This window comes from Squalius cephalus (assembly GCF_949319135.1).
Source record: "Squalius cephalus genome assembly, chromosome: 14".
In the NCBI taxonomy this organism is placed as follows: domain Eukaryota; kingdom Metazoa; phylum Chordata; class Actinopteri; order Cypriniformes; family Leuciscidae; genus Squalius; species Squalius cephalus.
In genome coordinates, this window is record NC_137135.1 from 14621503 (window position 1) to 14638369 (window position 16867).

The 16867-nt window shown below is 37.3% G+C and overlaps 1 protein-coding gene across 2 annotated transcripts in view; it reads left to right on the forward strand.

Annotated features, from left to right (window-relative positions):
- Positions 1-9093: 9093 nt before the first annotated feature.
- enox2 (ecto-NOX disulfide-thiol exchanger 2) overlaps positions 9094-16867 on the forward strand; it is a 241139-nt gene continuing 233365 nt past the window's right edge. For both annotated transcript variants that reach the window (XM_079892876.1, XM_079892878.1), the window contains exon 1: positions 9094-9325. The gene's annotated coding sequence lies outside the window, so the exon portion shown is untranslated. The remainder of the gene's footprint in view (positions 9326-16867) is intronic.

Here is a 16867-nt window from a genome sequence, read left to right on the forward strand (position 1 = left end):
TGTATTGAATTTTAATATCAGACATTTATGAGTTATCAGCCATGACATTAAAATGATGAACAGTACTAACGATTTTTAGGATCAATGCATGTCTACTCACTATAAAATAATAAGACATGTTTTAGAAAATATATTTATTTCAGTCAGTCTTGGCAAATTGTTGTGTTTTTTGTTCTTTTATGCATAAAACAAGAAAAAAATACTGTGTGAATAAAAATGTATTAATGTAATTTCATTAGAAACAAATATCAAAGGAAGTGACGTATTTAAAATATAACAAAATATATTACAAAGACTCTTGATAAGACACCTGTGTGAAGTTGAGGAGAACTGACTTCATCTTGAGATCAGTTGATTGAAATTAAAGTTATTTTTGTTATTTTTTGATTTTGTGCAGATGTCTGCAACTGAATCTGGACTGAGCATTAGCAGTCCTTAGTCTCTGATGAAGTGAAGTGATTGAGTACCAGCTCACCTGGTTAGGTAACCAATGGACTATTCCCATGTCCTTTTCTTAATGAGGACTCAGACAGCCGATGCAGGCTTGGCTCGTTCTCCTTGTTTCTCTGAGTTATTTTTCCTTTTAGGTTCGTTATGAAGTACATCTGTTCCTACTCAAAGCACCTGGACACCAACGCAAGGGGCCATTATCTTAACACACACTCATACTCGGTTTCGCTATCTTTGTGGGGACTCTCCATGTAATGATTTTTATACTGTATTTTCTATTCCATACCCCTAAACCTATACACATCACAGAAAACTTCACATAAAAAAACATCATTTAGTATGTTTATTAATCCATTTCCCTCGTGCAGGGGACCACAATGGGATCTCAGGTTTTACTTTCCTTGTGGGGACATTTGGTCAGATGTGTATACATTCTGTCAGAATGCATTCAGATGTGTACACAGCCCACAATGTAATATAAACCTGTGCACACACACACACACACACACACACACACACACACACACACACACACACACACACACACACACACACACACACACACACACACACACACACACACACACTTACACCTCAAAACAAGTTATTGAGAGATGCTTGTATCCAGTTTCTCACACAGCAACACTCCCACCCATCAAACATTTGAGTTTTGTTTGCCATGGGGAACCTGGTGTGTACAGTCTTTTCCTTGAAAAACTGGATCCTACACATCTTCTCTTCCTCTGTATGTTTAGTTAGTGATTTTCTAGTTTTGTACCTCAGGCTGTTTTTTCCTGAACAAAGTTTTCATATCCTTGTATGTGACCCTGGACCACAAAACACAAAACAAAGGGTTATTTTTTTTTGATTTATAGATTTATAGATCATCTGAAAGCTGAATACATAAGCTTTCCATTGATGTATGGTTTGTTAGGATAGGACAATATTTGGCCGAGATATATTGATATATTTAAGGTAGGAAATTTACTAAATATCTTCATGGATCATGATCTTTACTTAATATCCTAATGATTTTTGGCATAAAGAAAAATCGATAATTTTGACCCATACAATGTTATGTTGGCTATTGCCACAAATATACCCGACTTATGCGACTTATGACTGGTTTTGTGATCCAGGGTCACATATAAACATCACTGTTTTCATGGGAAATATGCTGTGATATTGCAATTGACCGACCATGTTGCATATCTTTCTGACCAAACACTGCAAGTTATTTTTTGGTAAAATGCATGCACAAAATCATTACCAGTACATATACTTAAACTTGAAAGATAACTTTAAAGTATTTTATTTTTCTTACCCCCACCAGAAAATGGTTTTATTTTGTTGCTAGATTTTGTTAGATTTATGTATGTGTGTGTGTGTGTGTGTGTGTGTGTGAGGGGGGGGACAAAAACAATTTGTTTGAAGATTAATTGTTTGCTGTTCATCAATAGTCCAGCCTCCCAGTGCAGTATTGTCTGTGGACTTTGTATGACAAATGAGAACAATTGTATGCGCAAGTCTTTGTGCTTCCATATTTTTCCTCTTTTCTCAATTCCTTTATTGAATCCGTCTCTTAATCCTTGTGATTTCACACCATAAATCACAGAGGAACCTCTTTTGTAGGTTAAAAGACACGTCACAATGTATAAAATAGTTCTGCTGCAGAAGATAAAGTCATAGAAGAATGTTGTTCTTGTATATAGTATATATATATATAGTACATGAAAGAGAGAGAGTATTAAGGTATACATTTTTTCAGCCTTTAAAGCTCATGATCAAGAACAAAACAAAGGGAATTTATGAGCTCTTTTGTAGCAGCTACAAAAATAAGGAACATCGTAGAGCAATAAATCATGAGGGGTGTGATCTGTTCAGGACTTGAGGAGCTTTTTCTTGTTGGCCTTGTGCTCTCTGCTCTATTTCAGAGCTACATTAGATTCACTATGTTTATGGTTTTAAAAACCTCATGATGATTAATTACATAGCACAGAAGAAAAGGCTACCAGAATTAACTGTGTTTATGTGTGCTGCAGGATCCATGCTGAGTGTAAGAATGCCTCTCTGGCCATTTAGTTGAAATAAAAATGTACCTAATACACATTCATCGTTTTATTGTTTACAATTTATCAACGAATGTTAATGACCATGGTGTGTGTGTGTGTGTGTGTACACTATGTATGTGTGTAAGTGTGTGTATATATATGCTTAGTCTGCTTACTTTAGTCTGTTTGGGTTTTGTTTTCAAAGACTTGTAGTCTGTATATCTTTGTTCCTGTTTCCTTTGTTCTATGTTTCCGTTTGTTCCTTGGTTGTCAAGAAAATTCATTAGGCCTATGTGATTAATTAAATTGCACCTGTTTGCATTTAGTTCATTATCTTGTGTATTTAAGCCCTTCAGTTTATTCTGTTAATTGTCTGGTGTTGTTTGTGTTGAGATGCACACTGTTACATCACTGATTACATGTAACAGTTTGCTTTGTATTATTTTCATTGTATTGTTTGCTTTTCTTGACGTTTATTGTAATAGATATTGCTATTAAAAGATATTGCTCCAAAAATGGATAAAGCAGCGATCAACTGTTAGAAGCTGAAAGGGACTAAGAGGGGGAATTATTCATTATTTTCAGAGTGGCAGAATTTTACAGGAGTTTGTTTGGCCTCACCCTCATGGAAGGTTTTTGGTGTGGACTGGATGAGGACATCTGCTTCCTGAGGTGGAAACCTTCTGGAGTTTTGAGGAGTACATCAACTTTGTTGTGGGTGGACAAATCCTCCTTTACTGTGGGCAAAGCTGAAGAGTAGAACATCACCATCAACCAGCCCCCGGCACACCCATCGTCACCTCGCAAAATCCAGAGCCCAGCCAGCCATCACCCCCATGCAAGAACATGAAGCCAGAGCCCATCGCAGACGGAGGGCTTAAGCCTGCCACGATGCACGAGCCAAAGCCCAAAATGAGGACTGAGCCAATCATTGCCGCAGAGCCCGAGCTCCACTGTGAGTCTGACCAGGTGTGTGAGCCAGCAACAGCATATGTCATCGTGGGATTACTCGTGGAGTATGAGGGTATGGAGGAAGACCCCGTCCGCTCTCCCACTACTAAAGCTGAGCTGAAGCTGACCACTACCAATACTATATTTTTGAGGAAATGGAAGTGGAAGCTTTCCTGGTTCTCCCATCCCCACAAGTCCCGCTAAGCTTGAAGTCTCCTGTGTCCCCGCTGGTTTCTCCCAGCTCAAAGTCTCCTGTGTCTCTAGAGTTGCCCAGCCTCCCCCTCCCGCCTCCTCTTCCAAACTCAGCCAGTCCATCAGCCCCGCCTCCGCTAGTTCCCTTCAGCCCCTCGACTTCTCTAACACCCCTGTGTTGTGTGAATTCGGTTCTTCCTGTCTCCAGCTCTGCGCAACCAAGAGGATCCCCCTGGCTCCGCCACCAGCCAATGTTCCCATCGCTCCACCTCGGCCTGTCGGCTCCGCCTTGGCTTCTCCCTCCATCATCTTCACCGTGTCCTTTCATCCTGATTCATCCCGGAGCCCTCACCCTCCCTTCCACATGTATTCTGTTACAGTGTGAGGACGCACCTTCCCAGCGGAGGCGTTCTGTCACAGTTATGCTCAGTTTAGTCTTTTCGGGTTTTGTTTTCAAGGTTTTTTTCATGTTTATCTATGTTCCTGTTTCATTTGTTCTGTTCCCACTTGTTCCTTTGTCGTCATGAAAATTCATTAGATTATTAATTAGATCACATAGATTTGCATTTAGTTCGTTATCTTGTGTATTTAAGCCCTTCAGTTAATTGTCTGGTGTTTAAGATGCACACTGTTATGTCGCTGAATCATTGTATTTTTTTTTTTTTTTTTGCTTTTTCTTTAAGTTTATTAGAAGAGATAGTGCTATTTCATCTTTATCTTCTTTTTCATCATCTTCGTGGACCTAAACCATGACAATGTTATATTTCCATGGTCTGTTTGAATACTCAATTCTGATTGGCTAGAATTTGTGCAAGAATAAACATTTTCACAGGTAGTTCCAAGTAGTTCTATATTAAAGCACTGTTTTCATTGAAGCACGCTCACACACAAAAAAACAGTCAGGAGCACAGAAACTTATCAACGTTGCCCTGTGTTGCCCTTCGCTACTGAATTGTTGTACATTATTGTCCTCATTATGTTCAGTTTTCACTGACTTTTAGTTTTCACAGACTTTTAGTTTGTATTTCATCAGTGATTCTTTGTTTGTATTCCCGCCACTCTTTAGTGTCCATGGTCACCCGTCATTATGAGTTTGTTTGTTTCAGCTGTGTTAGATAAATTACCTTGTTCGAGTCACTATTTAAGCTGCTCCCATTCCTGCACTCCTTGTCCGGTCTCCGTTGTGTTTAGGTTGTTTTGCTACTGCCTGTTCGCCTGCCTGTTGAAATAGTATTATTAAACTTTGTGTTTTGGAACTTTATTCTTCATCTTCATCTGCCTTCCTGCGTGACCTAAGACCGGACCATAATATGGAGTACGCTGCACAGTTGGCGGTTGACAATTTTTTGTCGTTTTCGGGGGTTTTGCCGTCTCGCTGTCACCTAACCTTTTGACAACGAGACCCTGAAGTCACTTTTCTAGATCTGGGTGAATTATCACCATCCCATTGAGGGAGGCCGTCATCAGGTGTCTGGAGAGCGTCCTGTCCCGGTCCAGAGCACAGCCAGACCCAGAGTCAGATTTACCACCTTCAACCACAGAGAGCTGGTTGCCAGAGCCAGAGCCCGAGGACAAGAGGACATTGCTTGCCATCGCCCTGGAAGAGGTACCCCAGCCTGAGTCTGACCAGTGGCCGAGAGAACGGAAACCGAGGATTGGCTTATAGACTTCATTGAGGAGGTATTGACTCCCACCCTATTCCACCCGGTATACTTCATCATCGCTGTTTCTAGACAGCTCTAAAAACGGTACGGACTATGATTCATTCACTTCATAGACCTGCATGGACTGTGTCATACTTACCATTATTCTGTCAGGATTCCTATTGCCACCATCACCACAGAGCTCAGCCAGTCCTCCAGCCCCCGCTCCCGGATGTTTACAGCCCTGCGCCATCTCCAGGGATGCCCTGCTGACGTTGATCCGAAACCTTACAAAAACCTCATGTTTACAATGATTTAGGTCATCACTAGAAAGTTATCATGCTTTTCACTTTAGAATACTGATCCAAACAATTAGTAATTCCTTCTGAAGGATTCGATAATTCTTGAGTCATTACTAGTGGGTTACCATGATCTTCATTTTAGAATGAATTATACATTGATTTAAATTATGAACCTGCATAGTTCTTAGTAGTAGGTATGAAAAATAGTAGTTGCTGATTATCTAATACTGAGCTATACCTCATTCAACTGAACACTATTACTTACTAATTAGTTGATCAGAGTTTCTTGTTAGTTATAGTAGTTATTAGAATATTAATAGTGCATTACTCATTTGTTCCAGTGTAATTATTTATTAATGATGGAACAGTATTCTAAACTGTTACTGAATTTTTCAACATAAACTCCAAAAGCAAAACTCTCAGGATGCTTGGACTTGGCAAGACATGAACAGAACAACCAGTAATATGTAATGGTAACAGACAAATGAACTTAACAAAACACAGGGCTTAAATACACAGAAACTAATTAATGAAATGAACATCATGTGTAAATCAATGAATAACCATGGAAAAATCGGAAAACAATGAAAACTACTATTATAGTTTTTATTAATATTTTGAATTATTATTATTATTATTTTTTTTTTTTTGAGTTTTGTCATATTATATTGTTTTTTTATTAATTTTTATTTCAGTTTCAAGGAATTGTTTATGGTTTTAGTTTTGAGGAAATTATAATAACCCTGCTACAGACAACGCTGTGCAGTGTGGCTCTTCATATACTGCACATTTATTGTAACCACAGGGAAGGCATTTCTGCAAATAACTGTACAACACAAGAATGCCTTTTCTTTAAACAGCGTGTATAATTATCATCACATAGCTTGACTCAATCTAACCCCATTCTTGCTGAAGAAACAAGACCTTCTGTACGTACAAGTTATTTCCAGGATAAAGAGTTCTTCGATTTTATAATAATAGCAATCTAATATGCATTTCTGGATAATTACACCAAATCACAGATGCTCAGCTGACAATAGACTGCATTATAATCAAACTCAAAAGTGATTTGTTGAACAGCAAGCCTTCACCAAGGACAAAAGTTTTTCATTAGGAAAGAGCACACAAAGACAAAATTGATTCTGTACTTGTCTTATTATATCATTATTGGGATGTTCAGGGTATATAGTCTGAAAGTGTGTGTTCCTTTTGTGATCTACCAACATTCCAAAATGCACAAAAAATGTAATGTACTTCTTAAGATTTTAATCTCGAAAATGTTTCATTTGTATTGTTTTCATCTCTTTTTCGAACAAAATGTCCTTGTTACATAACATTACAGTAATGTTAATATCATACACTTTTTTTTTCTATACAAATTGAATACATTTACATGCTATTTTCAAGATTTGTCCATTTTTGTAAATACTGATATTAAAAACATTATTTAAAATTAGGGCATTTTATGATTTTCTCTATGCCATTTAAAAAAACGCTGACCTTAGATATCAATTGTTTACATACATGCCAAAGATAAAATATGACAAATAAATCATGTAAATCATCTCTACTGAGTTTTTTGCAAAAATCTGATTAATAATTAAAATAAATCCTTGCAGCGGAAATAACAGTTTGTGTATGTTAATGGCACATGTTAATAATGTAACCTTAACAATAGGTTACTGTGAAAAACAGCAATGGACAAAAACAGAAGGTATTTTGTCAAAGATAGTAGAGGTATTACGTGTCAAACTGATTTTCTTGTTTCAAAAACTAATTCATTTATGAATTTATATCATAACAACAAACTAATCTGAGTCCTTCAGTATTTTGTTCAGTATTTTGTTCTTTTGTTTATCCTCCACTGTCTTCTGATTTGTCAGTTGGGAGACACTCTTTATCTGCTCTTTTTTATTTGTATAAATTTTTTTAGGCTAATGCTTTTTTCCATAACACTTCATGTCCGTCTGGGTCTTTTCTCATTACCTCTCTGCATTTCTGTCATCTTATTGTAGATTAATTTGCTATCATAGGGTTGCAGAAATGGCACGTTTATATTTAGTTTACTATAGATGTAATATTTACAGTATACACTGATCAGCAACAACACTAAAACTGCCTTCCTAATATCATGTAGGCACTTTCAGTGGTGGACAGGTTGTCCGGTCTGCTGGTAAGTGTTCTGACACCTTTCTATCATGGTCAGCATTAAGTTTTTCAGCATATATGTTGTGCTACAATAGCTCCTTTGTGTGATCGGACCAGACAGCCAAGTTCCCATGTGCATCAATGAGTTTTGTGCACCCATGACCCTGACGCCAATTCACCAGTTGTCCTTCCTTGCACCACTTTTGGTAGGTACTAACCATACTGTAAACACCCCACAAGAACTGCTATTTTGGAGATGCTCTGATGCATCACCATTTGGCCCTTGTCAAAGTCACTCAGATCTTTTAACTTTTTCTGCTTCCAACTCATGAAATACAAGAACTGACGTTGTAATAATATAACAAATGATATTCACCACACCTGCCAGTGGTTTTAATGTTGTGACCGATCAATTTAATATACAGTATAAACCGTGAATTTGACTCTACCGCAACACAAGGTCTTTACCACCCAAAAACGCCACGTAAAATACATGTTGCGGAAATTACATTTTTGCTATAATATTGCTGATAACTGGCAGCTAGCAAGGTCTGATTCATCAATTTTGACCAAACATACATGTATTCAACAGTAATATAAATTAATTTTCAAAATGTAGATTAAAATGCACAATTACTAAGCTGAATGGTCCACTCCACAATAAATACTTAAGAAGAAAAGATTATCTTTATCTTATTTTTCTGGATATTGTGAGTGACCTAATGGGGGTGGCTCAATCTGTGTCAGCCTTGAGCTCACATGCTCATGTCTGTTTCCTTAGAAACTAGATTTGTTTGGCTTTAAACAAATGTCATATTAAAAGTATTTTTCAGTGTTGCGGTAAGGACTGAAAAAGAAAATAAAAATCATATAAATGAGTATCATTAAATAAAACAACAACAACAACAACAAAACTTTAAGGTGATGTAAAGGAATATTTATGTTAAACTTGTAAAATAATTATCAAATTTGACCTTCATATTTCAGCATTAAGATCACAGTTGTAGGACATGAGCAAAAATGGTGTTTGGACCTATACATACTTCATAATTTTTTTTTTTTTGTCAAGGTGTGTAATGACACCGTTTATATTTATCAGATGACAGATATGAACATAAATCTAAAAAATCACTACTGGGACTTAAAAGTGCCCGTAGTTGCAGAAACACCCATATTCAGCAACTACGGGCACTCTACACCGTGGCATTATTACCATAGTAACATGTCCAAATAAAAACACTAGTGCCATGATACTTTTTGTTTGTGTCCATATGAAAGAATATTATTGCACCCTGTAGATGTCGCTGTGTTCTACCCCGCGCGTGCACACAGCACGTTGCTCCTCCAGATTCCCATAATGCCTAGTGTTTACCTCCGAGTCTGACAGCACCGATGCTGCTCACTGGCTCTTCTGGTTACCAACTGGGACCCAGCATATATCCAGCAGTGCTGCATGCACCGGAACGTCACCAGATACCGGGACAAACCCAGCATAGTTCGCCAGACGGGGACCGGAGATTGTCCACCAGCTTTGGACCGTGTTTATGTTCGCGGCGGCAGGGTTGGACACTTCCTCTCTTAATCTGAGGTGAGCGCGTGTATAAACTTATGTCCATGCAGATCATTCTCTTGCATTACATTAGTTTATGCTTTTACATGCTATTTCAACCGCAACGACACTGCGTTCAAGAGCGCGCGCATCACTGCACGCGCCGCACTGCGCTTTTAAACACTTTTAACATGTCTCGTGTTGTCATCTATAATGAAACTAATGCAAGATAGTCTAAAGCAAGATGCACACGACTTATTTTACTTTTATGCAGGTAATTTGGACAGCGTCTTAATGTTTTTAGGGAGTTTAGTCGTTCTCTTAGAAACATTCATTATTCACCTAACGTTAGTTAACACGGTAAGTTAACTTCCTAGTTAATCGGCACTGTTACTAAAAATGACAGACATAAAACTGTGTAAAGGAGATCTCTTATTCATAATGATTACAGAGAAGTAACATTGTAGTAATTATTATATTTTGGTGTAAACATAAATGATAACAGTGTGTCATGCTAAACAGTTTTGGCTGTTGCGTCATCAGTAAACAGCAGTCTGTCTGATTGATGAGTAGCGATGTCCGATTCGAGAAACGAATTGTTCATTTGAGTCGGATCTTTTAAATGAAAACGACTCGGTCATGATTGATTCGTTTAGTAACCGAGACAGGTGTTTGACTCGTCATGAGTTGAGAACCGATTAGTGAGCGAATAGCTTCATGTTACAGATCAACACACGGATGTAGACGGAAATAGATTTTATTTTTTATTAAAACACTTATTCTTTTACCAAGAGTTATTGTATATTGTAATTAATATTAATAATAATAATAATAATAATAATTATATATATATATATATATATATATATATATATATATATGTGTGTGTGAGTGTGTACGACTTTGTTTTAATTAATTGAATCATGCTGCAAATTGAACTGACACGTGCAATAAGCATCTTTATTGATACCTATGATTATTGGAACATTTGACGTATGATCTAATGCATGAGATGGTGTAAAACATACCTGTATTTTCTTTTTAAACTTGAATCTCTCTATTATTTGTATAATTAATTCCTATTTTGTTTTTGCTGACATTATGGGTTTTGCTCTTCTCAGTTATTTCAAAATAAATAAATATATATCATTGTATTTAGAAACAGTTTAATGGAGAAATGTATCATTACTTAAACTGCCAGGTTTCACATTAATGTTACTACAGTTAGCACAGTTTTCTAGACCAGTTTAAACTAAGCTGAATTATTATAGCACATCCGTATCAAAATTACAGCCTTGCTTCATATTTGTCAGATTTGTTAATTAATTACCTTGATTTAGCCTTACTGCTTGTTGACAGTCAAGCTGAGCATTAGAAAGTATTATAAATGATTAGTTGGATTGTGCTGTATGACTGCTGACAGATAAACACTTCGATGTTTGGGTGAATGTTTACAGCAAAGTGATGTGATGCATTTAAACTGTTGTTAAATAAGCTTTATGATCATCTAAATATTCACACCAGGTGTGCTTGTAGAAATGGGCTCTTGGTAGAGTAAATGATTTAATTGATCCCTGTCTTGTATTTCTCTGTGCTCTGCTCCTATATTGTATATTTTAAGTATTTGTAGAGTGTGGACTGTGTGGAATAGTTTCAGGACTACACCAATCACATATCGGTAGTGATTCACATGAAAAGCTTTGTATCCTAGCAACACGAGATATGCACAACCGCTGGCTGGTATCAGTGGATGACAGCTATAGGGTTTGTTGTCAATAAGCTGACGAGCTGCTGTTTACTTGTAAACTTATCAAAGTTTGGGTTGTTTAGATGCACAAATGTAAGTGGCTCCTTGCAAGCAGAGAGGTAATTTCAATGTTGTTCATTGAGTGTGATCTCTCTGTTGCAGAAAAATATCGATTTAGGAGTGCCTTTTGGTCATTCTTTCATCCAGTTATTTTTCTTTCTGTTTAAAGGGATAGACATCTAGACATTTATGATTTTGAAACTTTAAGTAGAGCACTTGTTGTGCCGTTTCAAGTTTCAAAAAAGATGGAAAAGCATCACAAAAATATCGTAAATGTGGACTCCAATAACTTGTGCACTATATTCAAAGTCTTCTACAATCATTTCTTGTGATGAACAGACTGAAAGTGAAAGTCCCTCTGAAATCAAAACTGACGTTTTTTGGCCGTTAGTATGAATATGCTAATCTTATGTTTATCTATAAGCAAGTGTGCTCCATGACGATGACAAAATTCGCATTTAGGGTGTGTTCAGACTTGTAGTTTCAGTTGTTTGGTCCGGACCAAAAAAATACAATTTGTTGTGGTCCGCTTAGCATTCACGTTGCCATTTTAACACCGAACCTAAAGGCATAGGGATTCATTCACAACCTGATTGGTCTGTTTTCATGACGTATATTTCGAGACAGAACTTACCGAACGTCCAAAACGATGCTGTGTGCTGGGATAAATGTGCTCGTTGTATGTGTGTTGGCTCGTATGATAGTATTTTGACCAGCTGAGAACTCGTGAAGAGCTTAGATGTGTAAAGGAACAGTGGCAGGAATCCCTCCGTCACACACATAATGAAGATCTTCTGTGAGGAGACGTGGTTCTGATGCCTGTACTGAACTGTGATGGACAACATCTACACCAGGGTTCACCAATCTCGGTCCTGGAGGGCCGCTGTCCTGCAGAGTTTAGCTCCAACCCCAATTAAACACACCTGAACCAGCTAATCAAGGTCTCACTAGGCATACTAGAAACTTTCAAACAGGTGTGTTGGAGCTGGTTGGAGCTAAACTCTGCAGGGACAGCGGCCCTCCAGGACCGAGATTGGTGAACCCTGATCTACACGATGACTAGAAAAAACAGGCATGCTTGAGTATTCTTTCCTTTTTAGGGTCGCATCTTGTGACGTTGTGTCCCATTTTTGGTTTGTTTACATGTCTTTGGTCCGTGTTGCGTTCATATTTCATTCGAACTGCACTAGAGTTCGTTTCAGGTTTGGTGCGCACCAGGGTTTGGATGGCAGCATTCACACTTGAATGAACCGCAGTAACAGAGCAATCGCACCAGGGTTCGTTTTAATCGAACCAAACATGCCAAGTGTGAACTCACCCTTAGAAGGTATTTGCATTGTGCAGGTACAGTCTCTCTAGCACCAGTATGGATTGACTGTTTTGATGATATCATTATGCACTTCAGCTTCTCATCAGATTTTCTGTCCAATCAAATACTCTCTAGAGTCTGAAGTGTCTCGCCCCCCTACGCTGTAAAAGGGACTAAAGCGGCTGAAGTCATTTGTTCACACATTTACTACACTATATTATGGAGAATGACACTATATAGGCACTACATTCTACACAGAATGCTTTTAAAAAAAAATGTTTTACGTAATGCAGGGAATTGCAAACTGTTACACCGCGTGAACATCGACGGTAACAGTTGCAAGTACAGGTCTCTGCAGAACAAAAAGGGTGCGTTTCCATTTTTTTTTTTTTCAACTAATATCACAAGAAATAACTTATGTCAAGATTATGAGAAAAAAAATTATATATATATATACACTCACCTAAAGGATTATTAGGAACACCTGTTCAATTTCTCATTAATGCAATTATCTAATCAACCAATCACATGGCAGTTGCTTCAATGCATTTAGGGGTGTGGTCCTGGTCAAGACAATCTCCTGAACTCCAAACTGAATGTCAGAATGGGAAAGAAAGGTGATTTAAGCAATTTTGAGCGTGGCATGGTTGTTGGTGCCAGACGGGCCGGTCTGAGTATTTCACAATCTGCTCAGTTACTGGGATTTTCACGCACAACCATTTCTAGGGTTTACAAAGAATAGTGTGAAAAGGGAAAAACATCCAGTATGCGGCAGTCCTGTGGGCGAAAATGCCTTGTTGATGCTAGAGGTCAGAGGAGAATGGGCAGACTGATTCAAGCTGATAGAAGAGCAACTTTGACTGAAATAACCACTCGCTACAACCGAGGTATGCAGCAAAGCATCTGTGAAGCCACAACATGCACAACCTTGAGACAGATGGGCTACAACAGCAGAAGACCCCACCGGGTACCACTCATCTCCACTACAAATAGGAAAAAGAGGCTACAATTTGCACGAGCTCACCAAAATTGGACAGTTGAAGACTGGAAAAATGTTGCCTGGTCTGATGAGTCTCGATTTCTGTTGAGATCGTGCCCTGGATGTGCATCCCACAAATCTCCATCAACTGCAAGATGCTATCCTATCAATATGGGCCAACATTTCTAAAGAATGCTTTCAGCACCTTGTTGAATCAATGCCACGTAGAATTAAGGCAGTTCTGAAGGCGAAAGGGGGTCAAACACAGTATTAGTATGGTGTTCCTAATAATCCTTTAGGTGAGTGTATATGAAATGTTTTGTCTTGTACAGTATAATGTACATCTTAATGTAATACTACTACTACTAATACAATTATTATTTAAAAAAAATCTTCCATGACATAATTTTAACAGCCAAAAAATCACTTGTTTGCCAAAAAATTAAAGGGCTTGTTTAATTTTTATTTGAATAAACGATAAATTAATGTTTTATGCCTTCATTTGATTACCAGAATTTTTTTTTTAATACACAGCACAGAATTTCTAAAAATAATAATTTCATAGAACCCTATTATTGTATACAAATGAATACATTAAGTTGTTTTTATGAATTCAATTAATTAGATATGTTTTTGATAAACCATTAAAATGGAATATAGACTAAAACGGAAAGCACAGAACTGGGTAAAAATAAAATAGAATTTGAAAAAAAAAAAAAAAAAGCATTAAGAATGTAATTTTTGTTAAACTGTTAATACATTGCTGTTAAATTGAAGTTTCGTGATTGCATTAATTCACATGGTTTTTGATTAATACAATTTAATTTAACCATCCAGAAAAATTAAAACAGGAAACAAAACGGAATTTACTCACATTAAACTAGGCATCTTGTAAAGTGCCCCCACCCTTCACATTAATGTTGCAGCCGCTGTTATAACATTAGCCTATCTGTTCATTAAATTGGTATATAAAAAAAAAAAGTATCGTTCAGGAACCTTGTATCGATATCGAACATTTTTGAATGATACTGAGCCCTTTACTCTAATATCCGTTTTGGTCACTGTGAAGTGCGTCCATACTGCTGACATTTTCACCTGTTGTAGCTTATCCACGTTATGTGCACAAAATAGACGCTGACAGCCTGACACGGTCGAATGCATCATCAGAGAAGCACTAATTAAACATCAATCACTGTTTTGGTCAATGGTTTTGGCCCTCTAGGCTCCAAAACTATTTTGGCAGAATATGTGTGGTTGTCGAAAGTTTGTTGCATCACTAGTAATTCATGTTAATCTTGAGTCTTGAGCACACATTTATGACCGAATACGTTATGTTTGATTAATGAACAAGTCTTTCTTTGGAGTCAGACCTTTTTAATGGTTCACAAACCCCATTTTGAATGATTGGTTTGCCAATCAGAATGGTTATCGGGTTTGACTAACTCGCTGGAGGGAAAACTATCAGTAAATAATGACAATTTTGGTCTGTTTCTCACATAATCGCATGAATTCAAAAGACACGTTTTTTTAGTTCACAAGTAATATAAACCGCTTTTTGGATACATCTGCATCCTTTCCGAAGCTTGAAAGCTTCATGCATTGTTATTGCATAGAAAATGGCATTTTTGCATATTTGGGTGAACTATTCATTCCCAGTTTCTAAGGCACAAATATTTCTTTTGTTTTATCATCTTTTTTGTCCTTCATGTTTCATTTCAGTTTCATGTTCCTGGTCTGAGAAGGATTTGCGCCCTTCCACACAAATACTAAGCCGCTCAGGCGTCACTTCATATAAGGTTTATCAGTCGTGTTGAAGACATTGTATTCCTCCTGCTGATGCAATGAAAGTGTAGAGCGAGCAGTCTGTCTTTGGGTCTCATTTTTGTTGCACTGTACAGTCTGTTCTTGTAGACCTGAATTTGCTGTTCTTAACACTGCTGCTTACTCTGTGCTGCGAGGACTTAGACTAAATCCTGCCTTAGATCCTGCCTAGTCTTTGAGTAAAGGAAATAGGGGATCAGCAGTGAATGTGTTTATTTCCTCATGCTTGTTTGATATTCGGCTGTTCAAGAGGAAATTACTGTGGGCTTTTAAATATATCTTTGTGTATCATTTTATCCTGCCTTATAGCATTCAAAGAGATGTTTAATGGTGAGAGGGTTTGGATACCAGTCACATAAAGGGATTTATTTCACATTTACCAGCTTATAAGGACTACTCAAGTGTTTACATTCAAAGACGGCAATATGATTCAGAGCAACAACTTCTTTACAGGAAGCAAAATATGGACTGAGTGCAGGATCCAGTAATCTTTGCACCTTGAATCTGACAGAAGGCTGGATGAAAAAAAAAGAAAAAAAGTTACATTTCTCATCATAACCCACTAAACGCACACATGCTCGTCTCTTAATGGAGGTCATTCACAGCTCAAAGGTTCGAGCATGAAGGATGCACTGGTTAGTCAAGGGCAGAGCGTCCATTAGCACTTGTGTGGCTTTTATATTTGTTTTGTTGGTTTAGCCTATGTTGTATTGCGTTGTTGAGAGATAGCAGGTGTAATTTGAATATTCTTTCAAGCAGAAATACTCTGTCACACAACTCACTTCTCTCTCTCCACACAGAAATAGAAATGAGCAAGCTTTTCCTTTTTGACATTCCTCTGATAAGGTAATCAATGAACCATGGTTGGTCATTGAGTGGAAGGTGTGTGTGTGTGCGCGCTTAATACTAAAAGCCTCCTGTCACTGACAAATTCATACAATGAATTTGCCGTTCCTCATTTCACCGAAGAAGCCCTTACATATGGAAGAATTTTTGACAGCTTAATTTAACATTTTAAGACAGAATAGACTTGATTGCTGGATGGAATCACTAATGAGTTGTCAAGATATTTTCGGGGCCTCGATGGCAGCATGAAAGCATGCATTTATTTAGATTCCAAAACAATAAAAAATGATTTTCCATTGTACAAATTTAAAATTAAATAATGATTTAAAGGTGAGATTGACATATTTAGTCTAATAATATTTATTTGAATTCAGATAAGTAAAATGAAGTGGCCCCAAAAATTATTTGGACATTTTAAGCCATAGAAGGATTGAAGAAAGTGGCATTTATTGTAAGGAATATGGCACAAGGAGACTTTTCAAGCAAGACATGTCAAAAACATTTCATGTTTTTTTTATTAATGACCATTAATATCAAGTATGATTACCAGAGTAAATCACATACAGAATTCAGACAAATATAGCAGAAAATATCGAATGCAGGTAGTTACAGAAACTCAAGAAAAGCAAGTCTGAAATCAGCTTGCATGCCTGAAAAAGAACTTCGAAGAGTCTCAAAATAATTGTCAGATGCAGAGAAGATATTAACCTGCTGCTTAGTAACAGGAATAAAGCCTATGCAAAAAAACAACAACTGACATTTCACAAAGTAAGTAAGTGTTTAGTAGAACTGGTTTACTGGTAATTGAAGTTGACAGCG